At 37.7% G+C, this 24,862-nt stretch overlaps 1 pseudogene; it reads left to right on the forward strand.

The window, feature by feature from the left end:
- The first annotated feature begins 5,351 nt into the window (after positions 1-5,351).
- The window catches only part of LOC149562558 (uncharacterized), a 102,075-nt pseudogene continuing 82,564 nt past the window's right edge, over positions 5,352-24,862 (forward strand).

Here is a 24,862-nt window from a genome sequence, read left to right on the forward strand (position 1 = left end):
AATTTCACTTAAATTTAATTCCATTAATTAGAAAACTTCGCATCATATAACATTCTTAATTAATTAGCTAACACTACAAAAGGAAACAATCAACATTGGTAAGGTTGAGCAGAAGGGTTTGACATTTACAGTCGTATCAAGAGTCAATTCATTAAGTAACCTCAACCGATGTTTTCATTAGAGAGGGATAGTTAAATGCAAAGTAACAAATATACAATGCCATAAGAAAAAGAAGAAGCTCGCCTGCGAGAACTTACATTGTGAATCAAATATAGGCTACAACACCAAAGCAATCATTCCTTTCATGTTCCCTTTTAATATGCATTAAACACTGATAGAAAATAACTCCATGTCTAATTCAATATCTACTTATATGGTATAGAGATGATTGAGAAAATGTCATTGAATATATGTCTTTTGGCGTAATTATTGCACCTCACTTGGGTGCAAATACTAGTCTATAAATGATCAAATAATCACATATAATATTAAAAGACAAATTAACCATTACAAATTAATTTATTGAGTTTATATTAGGAGTAATCTCTATTAGAACTTTAAAAGTGTGAGATTTGTTTTCAAAAAAAACCATGAATTCTTTGAGTAAAAATGTTATTTCTTTTTTCTAGTATTGCAATAAATAATTTGTTAGTGGTATTGTACTAGATCCTCTTGTTTTCTTTGGTTCTTCCCCTACTAGGCACCTTCAATCTCGGTTTTCTTAAGATGATTCAATCCTATAATCTTTCACAAAGTTATCACTAGTCTTGATGTTATCTAAGGAAAATACTCTTAAATATTTTTTCCATTAGAAATCCAACTCTCATATTTGTGTGGGAATTCCAATAAACATAATAACTCACCAACCATCTACTTGTTTAATCTTTTATATTCATTGAATGGAATTTTTTTATTAGTTTTTTTGCATCCATATGAAATTATCTTAAACTTGATTGGAAAATATATGTGGCACATACTATCATTCTTGTGGTGTAAGAAGATCAATGTGCCAAATGCTCCAAAATCAGTAATCCCTATATAGGAAGCTATATGAAAATATTTGAAAAGCAAGTATGAAAACTTTAACTATATAGATAATCATTTCTCTTAAAAATGATCTCGACTCATTTTAATGATTTGGTGCATCAAATTCCCCACTATATGCTTTGGACCTTAGTACATTAATTTCTTAATCTATTTTTACTATTTGGATTTATAAATTACAATAATTGGTGTGATGTATTGGTGCTCCAAATTATAACATTTAGTTATAAAGGAGACATTAAAATCTAAACCTAGTGAATAAAGTCAATTCAAATAAACTAATTGTGGCTCACTATAAAAACACAAGTAAATTGTGTCAATTGACAAGAGTAAGAAACCGTCTTACATTTTTCTCTCTACTAGGCCAACGAGAGTGTTCCAAAACATTTAATAGAACAATTAAAGAGAAAAAAAATTAACATGAATCTTGTGTTCAAGGATGGATAAACATAAATTGTAGTGCCTCTCATGTTCGCAGTCTGTACCTTGTCTATTTTGATTCGAGAGATACTTGTTACCCTTATTTTGTACCTTATGATGACCTGAGGGTCAGATGTTATACTTTGATTTGGTACCATAGATGCTTTACTTCTATACTGTTCAGTTTATCATATTTGCATGTTGATGCTATTTTGAGATGATAGTAGATCTATGATGATATCTGGTTATATGGTTTATTTGGACATATTTGTTGGTTATGTTATGAGATGAATTTTATGTTATGGTTATTTATTTCATTCTTGTATCTTTATGCTTTCTACGAACGTGAGTGATGTAAATGGATTTAATAGGTATTTTAATACATGTTGCTTCGGCTATGATATTATATGCAATTGCACTTGATCGTGTATTTTAGTGTATAGGAATTATATCCCTAGTAGTGGCACATGGAGATAGTGATTCAACTGTTCATATTTTACCAATGTCGTCCTTGTATGGTTGATGTACCCTTATTTTAATTATTTTAATTAAAAACTTTCGGTGATTAGTAAATTCGAACTCATCTGCATTATGTGGTTAGACTAGTGAGCATGTCTATGTATTTAGAAGTTTGCAATTGTTGCGAAAGTGTTAGTGATTTTCTGTGATTTTGGGTTTTTGGGTTTTAAATCTTTTCAAATTTAATTTCTGGTGAATTTGCCTTAGGTGAATTTTTGTTACAGATAATAACTTGTTTTTGTTTGGATCGATTCGAAGTTTAGCTACTCCAACTAGCTATTTTCCATAATCGACTATTCACTTGAAAAGTGAGTAAGTATTGGAAAAGTGAGTTCATTATTCACTTCTCACTTTTTAGAATTAGAAAATTTGAGAGCTATTTTAGAAATCCTCTTCTGAAGGATTCTTGTTTTTGTTCGTTCTAGGAGCTGTGAACGTGGGATGTTCGCGGGGTTGGTCTCATTGGATTCGGCTCATGGAGTTTATACTTTGTCGTCATTTTCATCAAATTTGGCGAGTGATTTATTTTATTGCGCAGGTTTCAATTTCTACCCTTTTTGCTTTCAGGTAGGGCCTTCCTGTTTTATTGTTTTCGCTCTGTTTCTTGTAGCAGTATGTTAGGAGGTTGAGAACTAGTGTTCCCCTCCATTTTTGTTTACTGGTTTTGCCCGTTTGGTTAGGTATGAATGTTTTCCCTATTTTTTAAATGGGGGTTTGGGGTTTTGAGCTGTTATGCTGGCCATTTTTGCATACAATGTCCAATTTTATTTATTTTTGAATTTTTGGGGTTTTTGCACCCAAAGGCCAAATGGGTTTTAATTTTAGAATTTTTCTAAAATTTGAGGTTTTTGCCTCATTTTGTGTGCTGAGTCGTGGACTTGGATGATCCATTTGGATATCTGTCAAACCACTTTTGCACTTTATGTTGCTTTGGGATGCATGTTGTGTCTATCTTCCTGAGTCTATTTTGGTTGAGTGACTTTACATTTGTGTTCTCGTTTAGTCCTTGTGTTGATCCGTGTGATGGTGGTGTGCCACACACGAGTATGTACGTGTCCAATTATTAGGTGACCTGCGGGGCCCGATCTTCTGTGTTACTTTCGAAAGTTATGATCATTAGCTTTGGGTTGGGAGTTTGCATGCCTACAGGCACTCATCATTGGATGAGCATGGGTAGGGTAGAGTAGCATATGGAGGGGGCTTTTGTCTCCACAGCCTGGTGCCTATTTCTCGAGGGTTAGCATGCAGAAGCTTTGTAAACAAGTGATAACTAAATTTAAACATTGGGTGGTAATAAAAATTTAAAGATAATAAAATGATTTAGGATGTGCTCCTTTTGTTGGGAAGTGGAGAGCTGCTAGTACCAGCTTGGGCTTGTCGATCCCAAGCGACTCTCCATGATGTGAGCCCCTACTTAGTAGCCCATCGAGATGTCTGATCAAGACCTATAGTGTATGCATTGTCTTTGTCTCAGATTCAATCATCATACTACTTGGCGTGTGTGTTAGCCATGGATGTTGTTTTGCATGTGTTGTGGTTAGATCATTATTTCCATCTGCATGGCGAGTGTGGACCTACGAGTGTCACATGGTTGGGAGGCATAGCTACCTTCACCATTGCTAGGGACTGGTGTACAGAGATGGTCTTGTATCCTAGTGCAACTATTATTGGATGTGTTCACTTGGTACTTTGATTTACGGAGTATGCTTTCTTGTGATTTATGCTTTCATTGGGATGTTTCTTTATCATGTTAGATGATCTTAGTTTTGACGCATTCCTTATTATGATGATTAGCATGTGATAGGCAATGTTATCTACATGCAAGTTTATCTTATGCTTTACTACTAGCATGTTAGATTACCTTATGTTTTTGTTATTAGCATGTTTTAGTAGTGACGTCCCTATTACAAGAGTACCAACGATTTGATCGGTGGCTTGGGATGTTACGTGTGGGGGATGACTAGGGCCCATGATGGTCTTATGATGCCATTGATGGTTGGGAGGAACCACATACTTAGTTTGGTTATTTTGTTCATTGCGATGTTATTTCAGTTATTGCAATGTTGCTTTAGTACACTATGATGTTTACTTCTGTATCTTTCCCTTCATTGCTTGTTGGATGGTTAGATGTAGATTATGTCTTCCAGTAGTGTGTTTGAGTGTTCACGCCTCGAAATGTGGATCTAGCACTCCATAGTGTGGAGGTTTTATTCTCTATTTTTCTCCTTTTGTGTTCTCATTAGTGTTTCTTAAGTTTCTTGGGCGATCATTTATCAACATGGTGTGACACAAAAATGTATCGCATGCCCATAATTCTATCGCACGCCTCTTGGAGAAATATCATGTGATACTTTCCAGTATCACACCTCCTTGTAAGAAATGTCATACAATACCCTTAAAGTATCACACGCCTTCAAGAGTAGTATCACCCAGTCCTTGAAAGTGTCGCCCTCCTTCTTTAGGAATGTCATGCGATACTTTCCAGTGCTGTATTAAAGTGTCGCCTAGGTTTTGTAAAAACCTATGCGAACGAGCAATGGGCACTTTTTAGTTTGATCCAAACTTTTTGGGAGTTGATTCAGATACCCTCTTCGGTGTTCTTCAACCTTATGGTGTCACATTTTGATTTTGGTTGTGTGTGTTTCCGTAGTCAGTCCTTTGGGGTTTAAAATGTATCGTTTAAGTATAAGTTCACATATATTTAATTCAATTTATACTCAAGATATATTTTAATATATGCGATGATTCATTTGAGATAGGTTCTAAATCTCTATGGGCTAAGATAAAGATTCTAGGAGATTTTAGGGCTTCAAGATTTTAGACTTAGCCAATTTTCAGGAGTTAGCTTTGGTCTTTTAGCTTGGTTGATCTCTGATGTTTTCTTGTTTATGTTTTTGGTTAGTAGTGGTGTTTGGAGATTCATTGGTGTTTGGATTATTGTCAGTCTTCCATTATGATCTTGTGATTCGTGTATATTGTTATCATGTACAGGTACACTTGTTTAAAATTTTTTTTATCTTGCTTGCATTTCATCCTTGTTTCCAAGGATCTCCGGGTGGGGCATTACATATGGTATTAGAGCCCATGTTGCAACATTGGGATCTCTATGTTATGCGTCCACTATGGTTTGTTTGATGTTGTGTATTGCTCTATTATGTTGTTATTTTGATATCTCTTGGGTTCATGTTTTGACTCTTATACTTGTGATTCGATTGTTCTAACATTATCTTATTGCTTCCATAGGGATGCCTCCTGCATGTAGGTTTGGTTGGGGTGGTAATCGATGGGTTGTTCAAGAGGAAGAACATCATGAAGAGGAATGTCAGGATGGAGAGGGAGAATGAGGTAATAATGCTAATCAGGATGGCATGGGGGTATTGTTGCTAGTATTCCATGAGATTCTTGCTCGGTTGGGCCCTTCTGTTGAGGAGCGCCAACAAGATCATGATCGGGAAGAGGGGTCTTACCATGGAGATTCCCATCATTCAGAGCATAGAGATGAGGAACATGAATTTGAGCATTCTCTTACCCCACCAAGGGGTAGAAGGTACCATCGGGGTGGTAGAGACTGCAACAATGAGGATTCCATCAAATTGGATATCATGAAGTCCCTTCAGAGTTCCAGACTGCCATCGTATAATGGAAAGGGAAGTGGCCTCAAGGCTAAGACTTGGTTGTTGGACATGGAGTGTTGCTTCACCATGTATCTGTATTCAACCAACATGAGGGCCTGTTGTACAATTATGCAGTTGAGGGACCACACATCCATTTGGTGGAATATTGAGAGTCAAAAGATTCAGGTTAGCATTGTAGATCTCACCTGGGAGATCTTTGAGGAGAGATTCTGAGAGAGATTCTTATCTCCTTAGTTTAGAGAGGTCCGTGCTGATGAGTCCCACACAATTCGACAGGGAAACACGGTTGTGGATCAGTACAAGATCCAATTCTTTGAACTTAGGTAGTATTCATGCTACAATAATGATGATTTACTCTTAGCTCATCATTTCATATGAGGCCTTAAGGATTCCCTCATTGGAGAAGTTTGCATGCATCAACCTAGGACCTTGTTCTCGCTGTTGAGAAGGCACGAATTGTAGAGGAAAATTTGGCTAGAGGTTTTAGTAGCAGATCTACTTCTCAGAACTAAAGTCCAAAGAATTTAGGGCAAGAGGCACAATATTCTTAGTCTTAAGGGAAGGGTCAGACCCAATCAACACCCTCTCAGGGTGGATCTTGTCATAAGTTTAAGAAAGGGTTTTGGACCAAGGGTGGACAAAATTCTGGTACCTCAGGTAAGAAAGGAGATAACCAGAATTGAGGGTAGAAATAACACAATATTCTTAGTCCTAAGGGAAGGGTCAGACCCAATCAACACCCTCTCAGGGTGCATCTTGTCATAAGTTTAAGAAAGGGTTTTGGACCAAGGGTGGATAGGATTCTGGAACCTCAGGTAAGAAAGGAGATAACCAAAATTGAGGGTAGAAATCACAGCAAGATCGTCCTCCTTAGAGTACTCAACAAAATTCTAGTAGGGGTAGTGCACCTTACCCTAGTGCTACTTAGGGTGGTCGTGGGACAGACCCAACTTTTCTGGTAACTATTATTCTTGTGATCAACTTGGCCATAAATCTTATGATTTTTCGATCAAACCATCCACAGGACCTAGTAAGGGCACAATGAGATTTGAGCATACTGTAGGAGATGCAGGTAGGAATCATAGTCTTTGTGGCGGTTGACAACCATCAAGCTGAGCATCAAGGTATGATAATCGAGGCTACAAGTACATTGCATGGTATTTCTACTTTAGTTTTGTTTGACTCTGGTGCTTCTAATTCTTTTGTTTCACCATCTCTTGTTCAACGATGTGGGCTAGTGGCAATGCATCAGGTTGATAGGTGGCAGGTTGAGTTAGCCACAAGTTTTAAGGTGGTTGTTGACTCGTTGATTAGGAGTTGTTATTTGAATTTGGGAACCTTCACCACCATAGTGGATTTACACATTCTACCTCTAGGATTGTATGACATTATATTGGGCATGGATTGGTTAGCTGCCCATCAAGTGAATATCGATTGCCATTGTAAGGTGGTACGGTGTGTTGATGACACAAGTGGATAGGTGGAACTATTGGGAGTCTAGAGACTAGTCTCGCTTTGTATGATCTCAGCTAATCAGCTAAAGTAGAGTGTGCAAAAGGGTTCCAGTTGTTTCTTGTGCCTCTTAGTGATCTTGAGGAAGCTGAGAGTTAGTGATCTCGAGGAAGTTGAGAGTCGTACAGTGACACTTGATGATCACCCATTCCTTTGTGAGTATGTAGATGTATTTCATGATGAGATTCCAAGTACGCCACCACAGCGTGATATTGATTTTCAAATCAATCTTATGCCAAGAGCGGAGCCAATTTCACAAGCTCCTTACCACATGACTACTTAGGAGTTGAGTGAGCTCAAATTGTAGTTGGAGGAATTGGTGGCCAAGGGCCATATTCGTCCTAGAGTATCCTCGTGGGGTGCACTAGTCATCCTTGTGAAGAAGAAGGATAGTTCTTTACGTTTATGCATTGACTACTAGTAGTTGAATAAGGTAACGGTGAAGAACCGTTATCCTTTGCCAATGATAGATGACTTGATTGATCAGATGAAGAGAGCTCGGGTGTTCTCGAAGATTGATCTTAAGTCGGGATACCATCAACTTCATATCTAGGAGGCTGACATTCATCAAACAACTTTTTGTACACGGTATGGGCATTATGAGTTCACAGTTGTACCCTTTGGGTTAACCAATGTGCTAGTAGTATTTATGAGTTTGATGAACGGTGTATTTTGCACTTACCTCGATCAGTGTTTCATTGTATTCCTAGATGACATATTGATCTATTCAAGGATTGTGGAGGACCATGAGGTCCATTTATGTCAGGTTTTGTAGTGTTTGAGAGACCATCGGTTATATGGTAACTTGAGTAAATGTGGGTTCTTCTAGTCAAAGGTGAAGTATTTGGGACACATCATCACTAGTGATGGAATTGCAGTGGATCCGAAGAAGATTCATGCTATCATGGATTGGCCGACACCCACTAATGTCTTAGAAGTTCATATTTTCATGAGATTGGTGGGTTACTACCATCGCTTCGTGAAGGATTTCTCACGAGTGGCCCATCCCATCACTTCTCTTCAGAGGAAAGGGGAGAAATTTTTTTGGTCAAACCAGTGCAAGGCAACATTTAATGCTCTTAAGGAGTGTTTGATTTGTGCACTAGTCCTTGTAGTACCTAATCCTATAGGTGATTTCATGGTTTGCATAAATGCTTCATTGAAAGGCGTGGGTGCGGTGTTGGTGCAGGATGGTCGAGTGATTGCATGAGTCTAGAAAACTCAAAGACCATGAGCTTAATTACCCCACTCATGATTTGGAACTTGCAGCCATAGTGCATGCCCTTGTTTGTTGGAGGCATTTTCTTTTGGGACATAGCGATCATAGGAGCTTGCAGTACATCTTTACTCAGCCAAACCTGAATGCATGACAACGTCGTTGGATGGAGTTCTTATGTGAGTATGACTTTGATGTTCATTACATTAAAGGGAAGGAGAATGTTGTCGTAGATGCCTTGAGCAGAAGGTGACATGAGGTATCAGTGATGTTACTGGGAGTGGATTTGCAAGGTTGCATCTTGGAGGCATTCCCTAGTGACACTTGGTATCAGGAGGTGAGGGCAGAGATCGAGTCCAGACATGCCCTTGAGGGGAGATTTCTAGGTTATGTACTTGAGTTCGATAGACTACTATGTCACTTAGGGAGTATCTATGTACACATGTTGGGTGATCTTTGTACCTTGGCTTTAACTGAAGCACATCGTGCACCATATTTTGCACATCCTGGGGTTAAGAAGATGCATGTTAATCTCAAAAAATTGTACTTTTGTGTAGGGATGAGGCATGATGTTGCTGATTTTGTTGCTAGATGCGTTGAGTGCCAGAGAGTGAAGGTAGAGCATCAGCATCCAGCGGGTCTTTTGTAGCCACATACCATTCTAGAGTGGAAGTGGGATATGATATCTATTGATTTTATCACAGGGTTGCCTATGTCATCGCATAGACATGATTGTATCATGGTGACAGTGGACAAGTTGTCCAAGGTAGCACATTTTTCACCCATGAGAGCATCCTACATAGCTTCTTTTGTAGTGCATGTTTTCTTGGTGGATATTGTTCATTTGCATGGGATTCCTCATCAGATTATTTCAAATAGAGATCCAGTGTTTACTTCTGCATTGTGGACATCTCTCTAGCATGCTTTGGGTGCACAACTCAATTTTGATTCGGCTTATCACCCAGAGACCGATGGTCAAACTGAGAGAGTGAATTAGGTTCTGGAGGATATGCTTCGCATGTATGTTATGGATAGGTAGGTGAAGTGGGAGGACTATTTGTAACTTGTTGAGTTTGCATACAATAATGGGCATTAGAGTTCTCTTGGCATGCCACCTTTTCAGGCCTTGTACGGTAGACCATGTCGTACCCCTTTGAGTTGGGATCGTTTAGAGGACCGAGTTCTTTTGGGTCCAGAGATGCTTCAAGATATGGAGCAGCAGGTTGTTCGCATTAGGGAGCATTTGGTTACTACTCAGGATAGTCAGAAGAAGTATGCAGATGCCCATAGGTTGGATCATCACTTTTCTATTGGTGATAGGGTGTTTTTGAGGGTGCGTCCGAGGAAGAGCCCCATCCATTATGGGAAAGGCTCTAAGTTGGCACCACATTTTGTTGAATCTTTTGAGATCCTTGAGAGGATTGGTCCTATTGCTTATTGACTAGCATTGCCACCTAGCCTATCGTGCATTCATGATATTTTTCATGTTTCTGTATTGAGATAGTATATTTTGGATGTGACCCATGTTCTTAATTGGGGTGCTTTGTAGGTATTGGACGGGCAACTTACTTTGGAGCCCATTCGTATCCTACAACACCAGAGGCTAACCTTATGAGGTCAAGGCATAAAGCAGGTAAGGGTCCAATGGGACCCGAGCGATGAGACCTCTGCAACTTGGGAGGATGCTACTCGACTGAGGGGATTGTACCCCTATCTTTTTGCTAGCTTCTAGAAGTAAGCCTATGCTAGTGGGGGAGGATGTAGTGCCTCTCATGTTTACAGTCTGTACCTTGTCTATTTTGATTTGATAGATACTTGTTACCCTTATATTGTACCTTATGATGACCCAAGGGTTGGATGTTATACTTTGATTCGATACCGTAGATGCTTTACTTCTATACTATTCAGTTTATCATATTTGCATGTTGATGCTATTTTGAGATGACAGTAGATTTATGATGATATCTGGTTATATGATTTATTTGGACATATTTGTTGGTTATGTTATGAGATGAATTGTATGCTATGGTTATTTACTTCATTCTTGTATCTTTATGCTTTCTGCAAACGTGAGTGATGTAAATGGATTAAATACGTATTTTAATACATGTTTCTTCAACTATGATATTATATGCAATTTCACTTGATTGTGTATTTTAGTGTGCAGGAATTATATCCCTAGCAGTGGGACATGGAGATAGTGATTCAGCTGTTCATATTTTACCAATGTCATCCCTGTATGGTCAACGTACCTTTATTTTAATTAAAACATTTCAGTGATTAGTAAATCCAAACTCATCTGCATTATGCGATTAGACCAGTGAGTGTGTCTGTGCATTTAGAAGTTTGCAATTGTCACGAAAGTGTTAGCGATTGTAATACCCCAAAATTGGCTCATTGCCATTATACCAATTTTGGTCTATTCCTGATTAATCCTAAGACCTATTCTAATAGGCAATTCTCATTCTACTACTCGCTACTTGACTTAATTGTCAGATGTAGAAAACCCAAATCTGCATTCATCATGCTTATTATTTAATTCCTATAGTATTTATTCATATTAGTCACATTAAACCTATTGATTAATATTTAATTTAATTACTAAGTATTTATACTTTAATTAAATTAAATTATATCTTAAGGCTAATGTACTATGGAATTAAATTTATTTAATTTAATAAATATGCCTATTTTAATTAATTAAACAAAATTATTTAATTAAATGAAAAGCTACTTCTAATTAATTAAACAAAGTTATTTAATTAAATGGGAAGTTATTCCTAATTAATTAAATGAAGTTATTTAATTAAATAAGAAAAGTGTCTCTAATTAATTAAATAGAATTATTTAATTAAATGAAAAAGGTAATTATGAGAGCATATCTCACTTTATTAAATTAAGTAATATCTTCAAAATCTTCTCTTCAGTTCTAAAATGGAAACTTTGAGTAAACTATCTCTCAAAAAGGAATTAAATCAGTTAACTCCTTATTCTACTCAAAAAGCTCAATTAACTCCTTATTTTACTCAAATTAAATCAGTTAACTCCTTATTCTACTCAAAAGAAATTAGTTAACTCTCCTTTCTTAAGGAAGTTTCCAATTTAACTGAACCTCATCTTCAATCCTGACCATTGATCTGAATCGATCTCAACCATTGATGGTTTTCAAGAAAATCTATCTAAGAGACCCTCCTCTCTTCATTTCAAAAAGGAGGATGAATTTGGGATTTGCATCAAATTGCTGCTAGAATTCATACTCACATTTGCTCACATTTTTGCATACATCTTGCATTCTTAGTTTAATTTCATTTAGCATAATATGCATATGATTAATCTAGTTTCCTTTACTTGTTCTTAGATTAGAATGCATTTCTCATTCTAGATTAATCTGCATAATCATATAGATTAATTTCATTTCTTAAATCCTTCATTCTTAGAGGGTCTAGTTGCTTAACACCTCAAATCTGAGGATATGTAATAAGAAAAATCCCTTTAGATAAAAGGCAATAGGTCACCTTGCTGGCTGATTTTTGGATGAACAATCCAATGTTCATTCCAGGATGAATCCGCAAATAAAGACCGTGTTGAAGTGTGTGTGTTAGCATAGGACACATATTCACGCATACATTTCTGGCGACCACCGTGGGGTTGAGAAATCAATTTTCTGGCCTCATTCTTTTTGTTTTGCATTTTAGTTTTTTATTTATATCTTGTTTTGCAGGTTTGTCTTGTTGCAGGTTTGAAGACACTTCGAGAAGGCATCCAACAATGATGAGAAAATGAGCATTTGAGAAACCTCTTCCTCTTCTCCTCTTAATCCTCTTTTATTTCTCTTCTTCTTCTTCTTTTTCTTCCTTCTCATGTTCTAAAGTTTTAAATAAAAAAAATTGATCAACTTTTTTTTTTAATTCTTTTTATGATTTTTCATAAAAATCATAAAAAGTAGACCAAATTGATGAATTTTGGTCTGAAATTTTTACTAAAGGTTCTAGACAATAAGGAAAAATCACATACAAAATTTTAGATTTTTCTGATTAAAGCTTTATTTTATATATTTTTTAAATAATTTTTTCATATGCAAATTATTTGAGCTAGTAAAATAAAATTTTTTGATATTTTTTTTTTTTTGTAGATTTGTGACAATGTTTGGCATGCACAGTAAAAATTTCAGAATTTTTGGATCAAAATTGGATTTTTAGTAATTCGTTAATGGTTTTTGCATTGAAAAATTAATTTATATAGCAAATCATCGAATTAAAATCTAATTTTTTTACTAAAAGTTTAGGATGATGTCCAAATATTTTAATAAAAAATTTAGAGTTTTCAAATTTAAAATATATTTTTATTAATTCTTTTATGGTTTTCCATAAAAAATTAATTTATCAGATAAATCTCAACATTTTGATCTGAAATTTGTATTGCCAATTTGGGACACTTTCTGTAGACTTCAGTAAAAATTTTAGATTTTTTGGATCATAATTCTATTTTTAATAATTTTTTCATGTGTTTTCATAAAAAAAAATTATTAACTCATGATGCAAATCTTAGAATTTTAATCAATAATTTTTACTGAAGGTTTTTTTTTGAAAAACAGCAAGGAAGAAAGAAAGGCCATCCAAATATGACAAAAGAAAGAAAAATAAAAAATAAACATGCATCTCGCTTTTGCTAGCTTCGAAAACAGCACAAGAATTGTTAAAAATCAGGTAAAATCTACTAAACGCGTTACGAGGATCACCAAGTAACCTTCCTCAGCTGATAACACTTCATTTGGATGTAAAACAAATATTTCTCGTGTCAAGCTTGTGTGTGTTTCCTTCCATGTTTTCATTTTACAACACATGCATAATTTGATACTAGGGTGTGATCTTCGTTAGTATTCATTTAGTAGGCTTAGTTATTAGTGATAGATCTAATTAGCTATCTTGGGTTATTGGACTCACTGATCCGCTAGCCCCTTGTTCCACCCTGTGGTTGCAAGATTAGTACCACATTAAAGGGGAGGGGTCTATAGGAAAGAAGCGTTAAATGCTCCACAAGGCAACCCTTTTGTGCTTTCTAGAACTCACTAGTTTCTGAGTTGTGGACTCGTTTTGGCTTGTGTGAGGGGTTAAATGTTCCACATCTTTGGACTCACCTCACAATAGTTAAAGCATTAAGTGTACCACCTTGTGCTTTTTGATTGCTTTTGGATAGATTTTCTTTCGAGAATTAACATTTGTACACACATAGTAATTAAGCCCCCATGAACACTATTCGTGGATCTTGAGGGAGTGGGTTCCTAGTGAAACTCCTCTCTAAGATGGATTCCTTGTAGGTGGGGAGGATACTTCAAGCATCTTGCAGATAAATGAATCTTCAACTTGTTGATTAAGGCATCCTTTCTCCAGAGAGGTTGATAGATCACCGGGAGTTGATATCATAGATCTTTAAGAGATACTCTTAGTTTAGTGTGTCAGATTAATCTGTCTGCTTTGATTTGGCTAAAAGTGAAAAGGTGTCAAGACTTTGGATCTGGAAGCTAAGTCCCCTTGTGGTGCACTATTATGAGTCAGTCACCTTTAGAGAGGGTTAACTGTAGCAGACAATCCCTCTATAGGGAAAATTATGTTGACGGAACCTCAAGCGGTAATAGCCATTTTTGACGTGGTAGTGACAACTGCTATATAAATGTCCTTGTGGAAGAAATCTCCAAGGGTGTGGTTCATTGTGGGTTGTCAGATCTCCCCAGCAGCTCTTGAAGATTAAGTTCTTAGACTGTGTTAAAACCTCAGTGCGCTAGGATTGGAGGTCACCCCTGTGAGTCATACAAGTTGCAGAGTCAAACCATTACTAAAAACCTTAGAGAAGCCAACTTTTCTTCTCTAGGGATGTATGCGTGATTGCAAAACTCTTTGAAAACATACACAAATAACTCTCCTAGGGATTAGCACAAACTAAGTCACTTGATTGTTCATGTGCAAGGTTACTTTTGCTCTTGCTCATTGTTTTCAGACGTGCTTGAAATCACCTGCTTGCTATTCTACGTGCCTATTTATCTGCTTGCTTACTAAAACAATCAAATTTAAAGTCCAAAAACTTTGTCAAAATCAGTCGCTATTGTGAAACTATTCTGTCTTTTCACGTGAAATCATTTAGGTCTCGCGCGAAATCATCTAATACTCACGCAAAGTCATTTTGTCCTCGCGCAAAATTAAATTGCTATTGTACATCTTTGCGCGATCCTGTGAACTTCTTCATGCAAAATTAAACCACTATCATTGACCTTCACGTGAGCCAGAAAAATTCTTTACGCGGCCTGTAAAACTTCTTCGCGCGGCCTAAAAACTTTCTCGCGTGAGACTTTGTATCAGTATTACCAATTTGGGTTTATTTTAGCTATCTGTGGCCTACACACTGTCCTTTTCTACATTCATTTATCACTCTCTATTTGCAAATAGTCCTGAAACAATGACACTTCGCTTAGCTGAAGACTTATGTCTTGTACTTTGACTAGTCTCATCTCATAAGTAATTTTGGTCCTTGTCTTAATGCTTGTCATACTTTGTGTCGCATTGGTCATAATCTCTAGCTGTTCTAGCCTTTAAATCAGACTATTTCTGCCTTAGTGAATAGCATTCTTGCTATTATCTTGTCCTTTTTGAGACTCAGTCTTAGTGTAGTCCTTGTCCAGGTTCTAGCTTCTTGTCCTTGTCTATGATTGTCATAACCAGAAGCGACAACGTGTTTTATCCTGATAACCTTAAACGTGGTTGTGCTAGGGGTCGTAATCACGACAGAGGTCGCTTACCTTTCATTACGCAATCTGTATCCAGTTTGTCTAGTGAGGCATCTTCACGATCTCCCTCACCTGCCAGGTCATCTCAAGTTCAACAAACATTTTCCAATTTGCAACAAATTAGGAATCCTTTTTACTAAGAGGATACTGAGATAGGTAGAGGTCCTGCATTCCCAAACACGATGTATGATCCTTTCTCCAGAGAACCTTTTGAAACATGAAATACTAAAACTGAACATGTTCCTATAATGACTAATCGTGAACTTGAACAAGGTAGTCATAGTCGATATCAAGAACCACCTAGGGATGATAAAGAGAAAGAAAAAGACTATGACATTGATGAGGAACAAGAAGAGGTGGAAATCCTCCCTGAACACATAGCAAAATGTCGAAGAGACAAAAACTTTCAGAAGGTCATGGGAATCCTAATCAACGAAGAGAAAGAAAAATACTTTCTCAAACTTGCCCAAGAGGGAGCAAAGTTACCTTCTCATTTCAATGTAGAAACTATTGTCAAAATTGAGACCTCCAAACTCCAAAAACAATTGAAAATTATGCAAAAGCAATTGGCTCAGATGATGCATGAGAAAGAGAAACTCACAAAGACATACACATTGGACACTCTTTGTTCATTTTCATTTGACAAAAGTATAAACATGCTGCCTTTCCCACGAAGCGTAGAACTACCTAGATATGATAAGTACTTTGGTACTACTGATCCCCAAAATCACTTGCAGGAATTTGGTGCTTTGTCTATGGAGTTTATACACAATCAAACATACCTCATGCGTTTATTCCCTAGAAACCTAGGTGGTCAGGCTTTGGAGTGGTTCTCACATTTACCTTTTGGTATCAAGACGTTTGACAAAATTGCCAATTCATTTGTTCAACAATATTCTCATAACATTCAACACCCTATCAATATTCGAGATCTATGCAACCTTAAACAGAAGGTTGGTGAACCTTTTCTTGCTTTCCTCCAACGGTGGAGACAACTATACACTAAGTATTCTCGTAAAATTCTAGAAACAGAGAAGCTTAACATTTTCATTGATAACCTCTTACCTGATTTCGAGTATAGAGTCCAACTACAAGGTCCACGTACCTTTGAAGACATGATTACATAGGCTATCTGTATCGAAGAATTTATGGTCAAGAAAGGTGAGCTCACTCTTTAGAGAGACACCAAACAAGGTTCCACTTCCAACAGGGATAAAACCAAACATGTCAACAAAAATCAAGAAATTGTACATGATGGGGTTGTTGACAATGTCACACCCAAACCTGCTAAAATGGCATTTAATCTCACAGACTGCCTCAAAGTCACCAAAAATGCTGAGAAGCCTCCCCCTGACAACAAGACGTTTGGGAACAAACCGAGAAACTCATGGACAACACGACCCAAGCGAGAGTATACACCTTTGGGAGAACCTTTGGATGTGGTTTACAAAACATTGCTACAACACAAACTTATCTCACCAATGGATAACCCTCATCCCTATGATCCACAACCACGTCCACCATGGTGGAATGAGACCTCATTTTGTGAGTATCACCAAAACAAGAGACACAAAACCAACAACTGTATAAACTTGCGTCATAAAGTCCAGGACATGATTGATGCTGGTGATCTTGTGGTAGATGGACATAACAAAAACTTAGACCACAAGGCATTCAAAGAGCCTTTCCTAACTTATGAAAAAGGAGAGACTTTGAAACCATAACCCTACAATAAGGTCAACTATACATATTCCAATGATGACAATGTCATTCACATGGTTGAACCTGTAGATTCTGAATACAGTGACGTTATTACCATAAAGGGAAAGCAAGATAATAACAAACCCAAGACACCATTTGTCTTGAGAGGCCCTACTTCCAATAAGATGGATAATGCGTCTTTGCAACACTATGCTAACGATGTTACTCACTCTCATGCGAAGTTGGTGCTCAAAGGCCCTGCACCTCCTACTTCAAATCTTGAACAACACAAAGACAAAGCCCTTGCTAGTCCATCCAGTAAAGGTGCAAAACACACAACGAACTCGACAATAACTAGTTATAGTGTTCTCGATCAGTTGAAACGAATTAATGCTCACATTTTCATATTTGAGCTACTTAAAATCTCACTTGCTCACAGGCAAATTCTGGACAAAGCCCTCACTGAGGCAAATGTTCCCCAAGATCTTGATCTTGAGTGATTTCAATCCATGGTAGGTCACTTGACCTCACCTTATCTTATGACCTTCTTTGAGGAGGATGACAACTCACTGAATCATCCACACAATCAACCTCTAGACATTGAGGTTATGATCCACTAGACACATGTTCGTCAGGTACTCATTGACAATGGCACTGGCCTAAATATTGTCTCTGCTGCTCTACTTAGATAATTGGATTATTCTAAGGACCCTGTTGATCCTCGATGAAAGATCACTATTAAAGCATACAATGAAGTGGAACGAAAGTCATTAGGTCTTGTGATTTTACCAATTCGCGTCAGTCCTGTCAAAAGGGATATCACCTGTTAGGTGCTTGACATTCCCTTAGCCTACAACATTCTATTGGGACAACCATGGATACATGAGATGCGCGTTGTGCCATCCACATATCACCAATGCATCAAATTCCCATTTCATGGCTCCGAAGTTACTATTCCTACCACTACTAGCTACACCTGTAATATGCTCAAAGCTACTGATTCTTTCATCCCTGCTAACCATGAGTCTACTGATTGTCATGACAATAAGCTAAAACATATTGAGCAATCATTTAAATTGAAAGAAACTAGTATGGAAGAGTACCACATGGAATGAGTGCTATCATTAACATCTCTTCTAGAGTCCCCTCGACATTATGGGGGGCCTTCATAAGTAAAGAAGCCATTTGTGCTGACACCTCAGACCAATTTTAATGGCTCTTTTGTTAAGGCTATAGTTCCCTTAGAAGATGAAAGTGAAAATAGAGCCATTGTTGCATGGCTTTACAAAGAAGAGGCTCCAATGGACCTAACAAAACAAGCTCGAGAAATCACTCCTAAGAAATATGGACCTGGTCTTAGGCTTATGAAGCGTTTTGGTTACAAGGGAACTGGCCCTATTGGGTGCAATAACAATTACCTAATTGATCCTATCAAAGAAAAAGCTTGAAGCAACAATGATATAACTGGCTTAGGGTTTAAGAAGGTCCCTTTCCATTTGGGATCAAATAAATTCATCCCCAAACCTGAAAGTTCATATGAAAATGAGTCACAAGCTGAGTCAGATACTCAAGAGGAAGAATTGGATGATGAGGATTCCTACCCTCATCCTATTCCTTATGATCTCACTAAATTCTTTGCTGAGCCAGATGACTTTGTGCCACATGTTAGCACTGTGGATGATACTAGTGATTCTTCTGAGGACAATACTGAGCAAGTCAAATATCATTCAAAAAAGGGAGAATCTAGTCAGTCATGCCGTATTGAGTATTTGTGTAAGAATCTAGAGGCTGAAGGAGAGTATGTCCCTATCACTGTTGGGGAGTTCTATAGTCTCTCACCATGTAACACCGATTCTCATGAATATGAGTTTGAAAATCTTTCAGAAGCTACTACTGATAAAGACATTGACCAATTGCATGTCTATGAAAATCGAATCGAAGTGGGTGAAACGTCTAGGGTTAGGTCACGGGGGTCTGATCCAACTAGTATCCTAGGGTCGTCAATTACTAATGTTTGTACTCTGAGGCGTTTTAATACACCTATGGATGAGGTCGCCATAGGTCTCGAATTGCTGGTCCATGCACTTAATGACTATACTATGAACGCAATTGAACCAGCCACTACTCTCTCACTCGCACATCCCAAGCTTATAGAGTGGAACCCCAGTGCATCTAATGAAGTCCCCATGTTCTAGAATGACTATGCTCTTGCCTGTTACCTAAACACTATCAAACCTTTAACGTCTTCCACCAATGAGCAGATCGTCAACATGACTAAGGTTGACATCAAATATCTCAGTCACACAATTAAAAAGAAAAAATACAAGAGGTCCGATGGTAAAAACCACATTGTGGCAGTGTTGGATTCCAAAAAAGTAAAAAAAAAAGATGTATCCAAGGGTGAAAACCTCTCTGAGGCACCCGCGGATGAGGTATTTGATGTCCTTCCTAGTCATTTTTAGGAGAGATCATTAGTGTTAATAGAGTCGACGCAGCCAATTAACCTGGGCACAGAAGAACATCCTCATGTGATACATCTGGCGTAGTCACTGTCACCTGAAGAGAAGGAACAATTCATTGCCTTTTTCAAGGAAAAGAAAATAAATTTTTCCTAGACATATTCTGACATGCCAGGATTGGATCCTGATCTTATCATGCATCACTTGTCCATAGCACCAGGCATCAAACCAGTTAAACAGAAGCTTCAAAAAATGCACCCTCATGTTGCATTTCTCATCAAAGCAGAATTGGAGAAACTTCTAAAGGTTGGTTTCATCTGTGCAATTGATTATGCTGAATGGATATCCAATATCATTCTTGTTTCCAAGCACGATAAATCTATCAAATTTTGTATAGACTTCCATGATCTTAACTTGGCATGTCCTAAAGATGACTTTTCGCTCCCTAATATTGATATGATCGTAGGTAGGACAGTTGGCTATGAAATGTACTCACTTATGGATGGTTTTTCTGGATACAATCAGATAAAAATTGCTCTAGAAGACCAGGAGAAAATGGCTTTCACATGTGCATGGGGAACCTTTTGTTGGAATGTGATGCCATTTGGTTTAAAGAATGCTGGTGCTACATATCAATAAGTTGTTACTACAATTTTCCATGATATGATGCATAGAACCATGGAGGACTACGTTGATGATACCTTGGTCAAAAGTGCTAAATGCAATACTCATCTACAAGATTTAGGTCCCATCATAGATCGTATGGAATAATTCAGTCTTCGGCTCAATCCTAAGAAATGCGCATTTGGTATCAAATCAGGGAAATTGTTGGGGTATATTATTTTTGCAAAGGGAATTGAAGTAGATCCAAAAAAAGTACAAGCAATAATGGAAATGACACCACCTTGGAACATCAGTCAGATGAGAGGACTATAGGGAAGGCTTCAATCTATTCACAGGTTTATTTCACAATTGGCAGATAAATCACAACCCTTCACAAAGACCTTACATAAGGGTGTGAAATTCAATTGGATCCAGGATTGTGAGCAAAGCTTAACACAGATCAAACAATATCTTGCCAATCCACCAATCTTGATGCCTCCTATGCATGGGAAACCTTTGCTTTTATACATTTCAGCCATTGAAACATCTTTGGGAATCCTGTTGGCTCAAGAAGAAAATGACAAAAAAGAAAGAGCTATTTATTACTTGAGCCAAACATTGGTCTCTTATGAGAAAAACTACAGCATTATTGAGAAAGCTTGCTTGGCAGTTGTCTTTGCTTCCCAGAAGTTGAGACACTACATGCTTGCCCACACTACACGGCTTGTGGCTAGAATAGATCCATTAAAGTACTTGCTCAGTAAGGCAGCTCTCACAGGAAGATTTCCTAAATGGGTCATGATACTAAGTGAGTTTGACATCCAATATGTTGAACACAAAGCTATAAAGGGACACGTAATTGCAGACCAGCTAGCCGAGGCACCCATACAAAGTCTTCTACCAATGAACATTGATTTCCTAGATGAGTCAATTATGACACTCAAACACCATACATGGGTTATGTTATTTGATGGGTCCTTCACACAATAAGGATTAGGTGTTGGATTACTCTTCATTACACCACAGAGATACTCATCGCCCAAAGCGTACAAGATTATGTTTCCTTGTACAAATAACATTGCTGAATATGAAGCTTTGATCAATGGTATGAAAATTGTAGCTGAATGGAGAGTAGATCAGTTGGACATCTTCGGTGACTCTCAACTTGTTATCAATCAATTAAATGATATGTATCAAACAAAGGATGAGAAACTAATTCCTTACAAATGCATGGTTGATGACTTGACAAAGTATTTTGCACACATCACCTTCCAACAAGTTCCACGTGCAGATAATAAAGCAGCTGATGCCATGGCCACTCTGGCCTCCCTGCTATAAATGCCAAAAAATGATCTCCGACATGAGTTCTTGGTGGAAGCGTTACACTACCCAGCCTATGACACACCTAATTCCAGAATGATCTGTTCTATTATAGGACAAGAATCATCCCGCTACCATCACATCTATTCCTACCTTCATAATCAAACCATTCCAGAAGGTCTGACCTGGAATGAGAAACGTTACCTAATCTGTAATGCTTCACATTATGTCATTATTGCTGATGATTTGTATAGGAGAGGTCTCGATGGAACACTCCTTAGGTGTTTAGAACTTGACAAGTCCAAACATGCATTAATTGAGGTTCACAAAGGCATTTGTGAATCTCATTTCAATGGCCTGACACTAGCTCGCAAACTCCTTCGTGCTAGTTACTACTGGCCTAAAATGGAGAAAGAAGCTATTAAGTATGCTAGGTCCTGCAAGCAGTGTTAGCTACATGGGAATCTCCTTCACGCTCTAGCCAGAGAGCTAATTCCCTCTACTACAACATGGCCATTTCAACAATGGGCCTTCGACTTGGTAGGGTAGATTCACCTAACCTCTTCTAATGGACATAAGTTCATTATCACAGCTATAGATTATTTCACAAAATGGGTAGAGGCAGTCCCTTTCACAACTGTTGATGCCAAAACTGTAGTGCTTTTCATTACAAACTACATCATCTATAGATATGGTGTACCATCCTCAATCATTACAGACAATGGAGGACAGTTCAAGAATAAAGACCTCAAGGAACTGTGCAAGAAATTCAAGATCACACAACATTGGTCTTCCATTTATTACCCCCAAGGTAATGGCCAAGCTGAGGCATCCAATAAGGCGATCCTCAAAATTCTTCATCACACAGTCAGTAAGTCAGGGAGAGACTGACATCTCCAAATCAACCCAACCCTATGGGCATATAGGACAAGCATTAGAACTCCAACGGGCATGACTCCTTTTGCATTGGTGTATGGGGTGGATGATGTGCTTCCAATAGAGGTCGAGATTCCTACCTTGAGAATCTCTATGAAAGGCCTTATCATTGATGATGACTACCAGATAGCTCAGTTTCAAGAACTTGTGTTACTGGATGAACGACGACAAGTGGCATTTGATCATTTACGAGCATATCAACAAAGAATGGCATGAAGCTATAATCGGAGGATCAGGCCACGTGACTTCCAGTTGGGTGACCTCATTCTGAGAGAGAACCCTAAGAATCAACAACAATGAATGCAAAAGGCAAAGTTTGAACCAAACTGGTTAGGTCCTTACATCATTACTGCAGTATATGGATCTGGCACCTATTAGCTTTCCACAACCGAAGGAGAAGTTCTTAAAGAGCCTATCAACACTCTCCACATAAAGCAGTTTTATAGTTGATTTAATCTCAGCAAGCTCTATGTACATATCTAAAAGTCCTGGCAAAACAAAAAAAAAAAAAAATTCTAAAAATTAGATAAAATCTCAAAAATACAAAAAAGAAGAAGAAGAAAAATACAGCCAAGAGGGTGAAAACCTGGTAAACAAGCACCTCTTGTTCCCAATGCTCCATCTTGTAGTGCATCTTCTAGCTATTCTGTACAGTTGCTTTCACGCTTTCGCTTTCCTGCTTTCTGCTCATGTATCCATGGATTGAGTCTTTTCATAGCTTGGGGGCATTCCCCCTTTAGTGTCACTATTTTTGAGATTCTCCTCATAGAATCTCCTTCACGACAGTCAGCAGTGGTCCTCATTGCGTCTGCCTACTGTCACTAGTGTCACTCTTTTTGAGATTCTCCTCATAAAATCTCCTTCATGATAGTCACCAGTGGTCTTGATTGCGTTTGCCTACTGTCGCCAGTGTTACTCTCTTTTTGAGATTCTCCTCATACAATCTCCTTCACAACACTCACCAGTAGTCCTCACTGCATCTACCTACTATTGCAAGTGTCACTTTTTTGAGATTCTCCTCATAGAATCTCTTTTGCAACGATCACCAGTTGTTTCAGTTGTGTCTGCCTACCGTTGCTCAGGTTATATCTCTAGATTCCTTTATGGAAGATCTCTCTTGCGTCAGTCACTAGTCATCCTGGCTGTGTCTGCCTACTATCGCTCAGTCCTTCTTAGGTTCTTCATCGTGAAGATTCCTCTTTGACCTCAGTCACTAGTCGTTTTGACTACGTTTGCCTACTGTTGTCACCCTACTAAAGAGATTTCTTTCAAATGTATTTTAGACATTGACACTTGACATTAATCCCAAAACATTGAACTCAAAAATGATATACTTGTTTGGATATGCTGAGCTTTTTCTTTGTTTGCTTTGTTTTTGCTTTATCATATCTCCTCGAGCAACTCGATGATGTCATCTTTGACTAGAGAAGTAATGACTGGGGTCATGATCTTTTCTTGGCATCCTGTCTATGGTTGAGTTCCAACAAGTTGATACTTTCCTATAAAAGGGGTGTCCACTATGCCTTCATCTTGTATTGGATGGCCATGTGTACCTCGACTCCTTTTATATAGATACATCAATGACATTGGTTCTTTTTCTTGTTTGTTGGAGTGAACTCTTCATGCTATAATACATACTGATACTCATCCTATTAAGTGAACGTACGGGTCACTGCAAGTATATCTAGCATACTTTTGTCTTAGGTTACGAATGCAAGGGTCGTTGCAAATAGTATAAATACTGAGTACTTAGCATAAGATGGATCTCCCGTGTGTTTGGTGTGTCTATTATGCAAGCAACATTTAGGTCATCCTAGCGTCTATGCTTTGATGCTTATGTTAACTTGCTAGATTAAAAGGGACAAATGTTCTGGTCATTCTGGCTTCTTGTGCCTCGAATGCTTACATTTAATCCCGAAAAACCAATAATGTATGTTATATTCATATTTCCATGATTGCAATGTCAGTGGAAATTGTATGACCTACGAGCTTTGTTCTATATCCAGTGATGATTAAATATCGAGGCTTGGTAACCAGACCTAGAGTTGCATTTAACATAGTCTTGCATTTCATACTTCACTTGCATAAGCATGCAATTTAATTGCAAATTTACTTTCACCTTCTCTGATGAGGGATTGCTGATCTCTTCAAAGTATCATGTTCTTTCACGAACTACACAAATGATTGACTAATCACCCTCTTGGCTATTTTGGTTGCTCTGAACCCATTTTTTTGAGATCAAATTCGAAATCTGACACACTTAAGTGGATCAAAATGCATTTTAAATTTTTTTGTGCAATCCAAATCTTTCTGATACTTTGCAATTCTTGGAATCTTTTCAACTCAAACTTGGTCTTTTGGATCTCGAAATCACTTCGGATCAACTTTTACATTTCTTCAGATCACTTTGATCTCTCCAAATTTCTTGTGATCACTCTAATCTCTCCAAATTTCTTCTGATCATTCTAATCTCTTCATATTTCTTTAGATCATTATGATCTCTTCTTTATTCTTTAGATCATTATGATCTCTTCTCTTCTACATTCTGTTGAATCTCAGATTTCTTCTACTGCTTTACATCATATTTCTGGTGTGTCATCTTTCAATTTTGCTCCCAAGGGGGCAGGATGATTACATCATTGAACTTGAATTTCAAATCAATTTTAATCTTCATCACTTGGGGCATCTTGTTCTTATCTTATGTCCTCGTCACTTGGGG

The sequence above is a fragment of the Cupressus sempervirens genome, chromosome 4 (genome assembly GCF_028749045.1).
Source record: "Cupressus sempervirens isolate cs-2001-9-10 chromosome 4, ASM2874904v1, whole genome shotgun sequence".
NCBI lineage: Eukaryota > Viridiplantae > Streptophyta > Pinopsida > Cupressales > Cupressaceae > Cupressus > Cupressus sempervirens.